Source organism: Anoplophora glabripennis, unplaced genomic scaffold, assembly GCF_000390285.2.
Source record: "Anoplophora glabripennis isolate ALB-LARVAE unplaced genomic scaffold, Agla_2.0 scaffold636, whole genome shotgun sequence".
Lineage (NCBI taxonomy): Eukaryota > Metazoa > Arthropoda > Insecta > Coleoptera > Cerambycidae > Anoplophora > Anoplophora glabripennis.
In genome coordinates, this window is record NW_019416715.1 from 67963 (window position 1) to 75292 (window position 7330).

The 7330-nt window shown below is 36.5% G+C and overlaps 1 protein-coding gene across 4 annotated transcripts in view; it reads right to left on the minus strand.

The window, feature by feature from the left end:
* LOC108912537 (protein retinal degeneration B) overlaps positions 1-7330 on the minus strand; it is a 70491-nt gene that overhangs the window by 55351 nt on the left and 7810 nt on the right. For 2 of the 4 annotated variants that reach the window (XM_018717789.2, XM_018717785.2), the window contains exon 1: positions 647-915. The exons of 1 other annotated variant lie outside the window; for it this stretch is intronic. The gene's annotated coding sequence lies outside the window, so the exon portion shown is untranslated. Of the gene's footprint in view, positions 1-646; positions 917-7330 lie in introns of those variants that run through there. One more of the 4 variants, XM_018717788.2, reaches the window with a different exon arrangement.

The window sequence follows — 7330 nt, forward strand, 5'->3', positions numbered from 1 at the left end:
TTTCATCAAATTCGATACATCTTCAGACGGGCACTAGTTGGCCGTGTATTGCATTAATAAAAACAGAAGTATCACAGTTTTTTAACCCTACATTCCCAAATAAAATTTTTTGAAATCGGCCAAAAAATAAATAATTTACCGGCTTGCATCATATTTAAGCGCGATACCCTTTATATAATTTAATTTAAATTTGCTACGTAAGTTCATTCTCAGTGGGCGTAAAGACTTTCCGCACCAAATAAAATGGATTTAGATCTATAAAACAAAGACACAATATCAAAAAAAATATATTTTTAATAGGACTTGTACCAATCTGTAAAATGAATGAATGAATGAAAAATATGCAAATACATACACAATACAAACTTTTTCAAAATCATAATAAATCTAGTGTATAAATTATGTCACTTTACTTTATTTATACGATAGTGTGGAAGGAATCTCTGTAGTTGCAGTCAAGGCTATCGCTTTCAATTGAATTAAGAAATATCTATATACATAGTTTCTTTCCGCGGATGTTAAAATAGGAGCTGTACATTTTCATAAAGTGGCTATGTTTCTGAATAGGAGGATCCTGTGAATCAAAAAACATCCCGATCCTCTTAAAACCCGTTTGCTCTGATTTACAAGTTCGAAACTTACTCACAGTATATATGCGGAACTGAACGAAAATCTCCAGGAAAATCTGTGGACAACTCGGAGAAAAGTCAACACAAACACGCCTTGCTTAAACTCCGTAAAAACTGCCAAGGTCCCTACGCGGCGCCACGTAAACTCACGTAAGACCTGTCTCAATTATGAACCATATCAGCAAACAACGATATCACCACCGGATTTTGAATCGGATTTACCGCCTAACTGCTCGATGAAGAGCACCGAAATTTGGTCCGCCGTCGCTTCCTCGGCGAGCTGACTGCTTGGCGTGCGCTTCGGATCGGCACGACTGCCCCGCGAACGTCTATTGATCGGCGAACTAGCAGGAGCCCACGATGTAGAATTCGCCCAAAGCCAGGATATTATGCGATTACCTGTAAAGAGTACCAACTGTGTCTATTGACACTGGGAATAATTGATTAATTGATGATGTGTGATGCTGGTGCAGCCACCACCGAAGGCGTAACAGGTCTTCCGATCCTCCAAAAAACTGACTCGGTTTCAATTATAAAATTCAGTAATATGATGCTGCACGAAATATTCTTTGGGCTAAAAAAATTCTCGTGTAACTTTTCTCTATCAGGTTTTTTATATTTTTTTAATAGCTTCATTTTTATTACACTATTTTCCATGAATAAAATAGTGTTCAAAATGTATGTGTATGAAAGCGTTTGCCTCATTTTTTAAGTTTAGTCAAGTTTTGTTTTAACTATACAGGGTGTCTCATAATTAGCTGCCAACCCTGCACAGGCCGATTCTATGATCAAAACTAAGTAAAAAAGTTCATATGAACATGGGTCCGGAAATGCTTCCTAAGGGCACAGGGACCCATTGAAGAGGGAGGAATGGAAATCATTTTTTTGCAATATCTCTCAATCGCGTTGTGATAAATGAATGAAATTTGGTATACACAGCTAAATTTTGATGAGCAATTTGATGGACTAATCCATTTATTTCCACAAGGTCCATTGGGGTGGGTACGGGGGGGCCCTTGGTACTTTGCGTGTGTAACTTTTTCATCTTTGACTTTTTAACAAATTGGACAGCAAATTCCGTTTTCCCGAACTGTTTTACGTTAAAAAGGTACTCTTGTTTCAAATCGTTATCTTTAACGGTTTCTGAGAAAATCGCTCTTGAATTAATCCCACTTTGGTCAATTTCATAGTAATTTAAACAAAATTATCAAGGTATTCTTATGTCAAAGTATTGTCAACCCGATTGCCAATTTAATAGTTCTAAGCGAAAAAAATGGAAGAGTTTACGGGACAAGAGTTAGTTGATATGATATTTATTTATGGCTTTTGCGATGGTAATGCTGCAGCGGCAGAACGCGAGTACGGGAGAAGGTTTCCAAACCGAAGGCTGCCATCAAGGAGGACATTCCCTACGGTATTCCGCAACTTAGCTGCAACCGCCACTTTTCGAAAGGCACCGGGTCAAGGACGTCCCAGGATTAATAGGGAAGCGGAGGTCCTTGACGCTATTGAACAAGATCCTACGACTAGCATACGGAACATTTCAAGGCAAATAAATGTTCCTCGGCCAACGGTACTACATATCTTAAAGATTTCCTTAACAGAATTGATTAGATGTGCTACTAACATTTCAGGTTGGAAGAATATTAAAGCGACAAGGTCTACATGCCTATCACTATCGACGTGTACATGGCTTGATACCAGAAGATTTTGCGCCACGTATGCAATTTTGTCGCTGGATTTTGTCGCTGGACAACGAGCAAGCTTCCAAAATTTTGTGGTGTGACGAAGCTACTTTTACCCGAAATGGAAAATTAAATTTTCATAATTCTCATTATTGGGAAGAAGAGAACCCACATGTTGTTCGGAGAACAAACTTCCAGCAACGGTTTTCCATAAATTTATGGGCGGGAATAATTCACGACACTCTGATTGGACCTATTGAAATTCCACAACGTCTCAATTCAAATCTTTATTTAAACTTACTTCAAGAAAATCTTCCCCAAATTCTCGATGATCTGCCTCTAAATTTACGACGTAACATGTTTTTTCAACACGATGGAGCCCCGGCACATAGTGGTCGCAATGTTCTAAATTTCCTAAACGAAAATTTCGCTGGACGGTGGATAGGGAGGCACGGACCGGTAGCTTGGCCGCCGCGTTCTCCCGACCTAACCCCGCTGGACTTCTTTTTCTGGGGATATCTAAATCAAAAAGTTTACGCCACCGAAGTCGATACCCGTGAGGAATTGCTGCAGCGTATCAATGATGCAGCCAATGAAATTCGTCAAAACCGTTTTAGCATCTTAATAGCTTCGAGAAGTGTTACACGTAGGGCAAGACTTTGTATCAGAGAAGGTGGAGGGTTTTTTGAACAGTTTTTAAAATAGCTTGTTGTCTGTTATCAAAATTAAGTTTCCATCTTATGATCCCTTCGAAAAGTGACGGTTGCAGCTAAATTGCGGAATACAGTGAGGAATGTCCTCCTTGATGTCAGCCTTCTGTTTGGAAACCTTCTGCCGTACTCGCGTTCTGCCGCGCAGCATTACCATCGCAAAAGCCATAAACAAATCATCATATCATAATTGTTCTACATCAATAATGTGTATTACTGATTACGTATTAAATTATTATTATTTTTTTTTGTTTAAATTACTATGAAATTGACCAAAGTGGGATTAATTCAAGAGCGATTTTCTCAGAAACCGTTAAAGATAACGATTTGAAACAAGAGTACCTTTTTAACGTAAAACAGTTCGGGAAAACGGAATTTGCTGTCCAATTTGTTAAAAAGTCAAAGATGAAAAAGTTACACACGCAAAGTACCAAGGGCCCCCCCGTACCCACCCCAATGGACCTTGTGGAAATAAATGGATTAGTCCATCAAATTGCTCATCAAAATTTAGCTGTGTATACCATATTTCATTCATTTACCACAACGCGATTGAGAGATATTGCAAAACAATGATTTCCATTCCTCCCTCTTCAATGGGTCCCTGTGCCCTTAGGAAGCATTTCCGGACTCATGTTCATATGAACTTTTTCACTTAGTTTTGATTATAGAATCGGCCTGTCCGGGGTTGGCAGCTAATTACGAGACACCCTGTATTAAAAAATTATCGAGTTTAATCCTTTTATTTATTCTTAATGACATTTATGCACTTTAAACAACGAACATTCAATTATGATCCAACGACTACTTGATCCTTCCACCGCTAATGTGAATTTTAGGTGGTATTTCTTTTGAGACTCTTTAGGACGATATTGCTTATAACTTTTAAACGGGAAGTAATACAGAAACATTTCTCTAATAAAAGTTTATTAGAAAAAAATACAGCTTTTAACAGGAAAAACATTTGGGTATATTTCTGGAAAAAATCGTCATTAGTTGTTTCTGTCAAATCCCAAAGATAATACTTTCGATTGAAAATGGAGCTTACCTCATCCCATTTGACACCACGTGTCCCAAATACACTGTACACTACTTATCGAAAAATAGAAAACGATAACATGGCTACCTTCGCTGATACTGAATCGACTTAGAAGTTTCAAATGACAGTCAATCAAATAAATACCTGCGTAAAAAGATAAAAGACATCAAAACAGTACATCCTATTTTTACAAACAGAAGAATTTCTGTTAAATAATAATCAGATACTGTACTCAAATACAGATACATTATTTAGGTATGACAATGAACGCAATTTTGAGCTGGAAGGCTCCTATCAAGAAAAAAAAAAGGGAAGAATTAGACATCGAATACAGGAATTCCAGAATAAAATATTGAGGAACATCGTTGGTGCACCTTGGATCTGCAGGAACAGTATATGGATTCTGTAACCAACACCAACCAAAAAGTTTGCCAAAAGCCATGAAGAGAGGCTTCCTCGATATGTAAATGTTGAGGCTAAATCTTTTGAATTGGTTCAAGTGTTGGTTTAAAAGCAGAAACTGTAAGGTGCTAAGCACACTTATAGTTAGTGTACTTATGTACCTATGCATTAGAAAGAAATAATGGCTAGTATTAGGTAAACCGTAGACCAAGATTGACTGTTACTAATTTAGGCTTCAAATAAACTGCCTATTTTAAAAGCATTTTCATAATAAAAAAATACTTACTGGATACATCAACCAACAGACAAATGCCAATTAGTTTGAGAAGATAATAAAGTATAATAAAATGTTGCAAAAATAAAAGTAAAACAGTACTATGTAAATAGAGTTAACATACAAGGTAGAGTCCCGTCATATAAATACCTACCTACTGACTTTACCTGACCATTAAAAGGTACTTCAAAAAGAACTGAACAAAGCTGATTCGCGACCTGTCTTTTGCAAAAGCAACATTTTCTCTGTTATTATCTTTTAACAACAACTTGTAATATGCAAATCACTCAAAAATGTAGTAAAAGTGCTTGGAACAAGGAGGGGGACACTTTCAGCAGCTGCTTTAATTTATTGTTATAACAAGGAGGGGGACACTTTTCGCAGCTCCTTTAATTGTTTGTTATTGTTATCACGATTATTCTTTAAAATAAAGTTATATAGTCATTAACGTTATTGAAACTGACAGCTGCTATACAGCTCGTTGAGAAATGAGGTTAAGTTGGTCGCTATAAGCTACTCCCTACGTCCAATGTGTCAGAGCCAACTTCGACCACGTTTTTATTTGAACGCTCGTTATATACATAGCTACAGTTCAAATTTCACGTCAATCCATTCCATCCAAAAAAATTGGTAGCCTAAATGCTTCAGTGGCTGGACTACTTGGTCTAATCTAATCTAATTTTATATATTCTTCCAAAGTATGCGGATATAGATATGCAATTTATTCGTACTAGGACAGAACTAAGGTACATGTTTACCTGTTTCGGATTAGAAGAATATGAAGGTTCTTTTTTACACTCTTCAGAAATATTTGCCAACGAATATGAATTTTTCATTCACACATGGTGTTAAATTGCGTAAACACCGAATAATTTGCACAGGAACAGCGCGTCTTAGGAGCCAAGCTTAGGCATACAAAATTCAGCTTGTAAGATGTTAATTTCTACCATTAAAGTTCTGCAGGTAATTTTTATTAAAAGTATGGAAATAAGTTTATACGAACGCTTAATTTTTGAGATATAGGGTAGTGTTTTAGTTATTATCATTTATTTTTAATCTGTGCAAATTTAATGGCCTCTAGAACCATATTGGGTTCACTTAACTTTAGAATACTTATGCCTGCTTCTAGACTTCATACATTATTTGACACACCTTTACCTAGAATTGATATTAAAAAGCATTCACCTGTTATACCTTAGACAGATATGCGACAGTTTCATTAATCTCCGAGATCACTAACACATTTCACTGCAATGTGGCTACAATAAAAAATATATAAATAACATATTCTACTCCAATTAAGTTTATATAATGCTTTTTATTATGTACTTTTGTTAGCTCTATTCGTAATTAATTAACGCTGTAGCCATTAGGATGATGGTACATACAACCCTACATTTCAATTTTTTGGGGATTTCGTACATATCTGTTTTCTTTCTTTTTGTTCAGAGAATCGCATTTTTAATTATATCGATGGGGTATTACATCGCCCGCGGTAACACCCGTAGTGTAATTGGAAACAAAATTAATTAATATATGTGAATCTAAACACCCAAAATACTAATCACACTGATAGAATTACACACAAACCACAAACAAGCTCGTGACAAAATATCCCAGCTAAATGTATATTTTACAATACAGGGTGTAACTAAATAAGTATAAAACATTTAAGGGGGTGATTCCTCATCGAAAAAAAGATAGGATATTTCATATAAAATAACTTCATTGGAGCATCCCTTGTTAAGACACAGCCCCTTAAAGGGGTACATAAAATTTGTTTAACAATTTTTTTCACAAGCACTAAACAAGTTACAATATTGAAATTCTGACGCCCAAAGGAACTTCCTCCAGCAGTACGGGATGCACTTCTCTTAAAAATTGAACGTATGCCTCACCATTTAATCGAGGTAGAAAATGAGGCCCAATTAAATAATCCCCAATAACTCCGACCCACACGTTAAGAGAAAACTGTTCTTGATGGTTAGTTTCGACAATAGCGTGAGGGTTTTCATCAGCCCATATGTGGTAATTATGAAAATTAATAATCTTGTCCCGAGAAAAACTACATTCGTCTGTGAATTCGATCGTCTTCAGAAAGTCACGATTTCTTCTAATCATTTCCAGCATCCAATTGCAAAATTCAAGACGGTTCGGAAAGTCTCGCGGTAACAGTGCCTGTACTCGTTGCAGATGGTAAGGGTATAAGAGATGTTCCTTTAAAATTCGAAATACCGTCATATGATCAACATTTAGCTGGAAAGCAATCTTTCTAGTACTGGTAGTAGGTTGTTCTTCTATCAAATTAAGTACTGCTGCCTCAAGCTGTGGTGTTCTTACTTCTCGATGGCGACCACAATCCTGCGTTCTTTTGTTGAATGAACCATATTCACGTAATCGTTGATGAAGTCAGACAAATATTCTATGTGAAGGATGCTGCCGTTGAGGATACATTTCAGCATATCTTGTAGAAGCTTCTAACCCATTCCCCTGCGACAGACCGTAAACGTAATGCATATCAGCCATTTCCTCATTTGTGTATGCCATTTTAATAACAAGTGAATTATTAAAGTAACAAATTAAGAACAGAACAA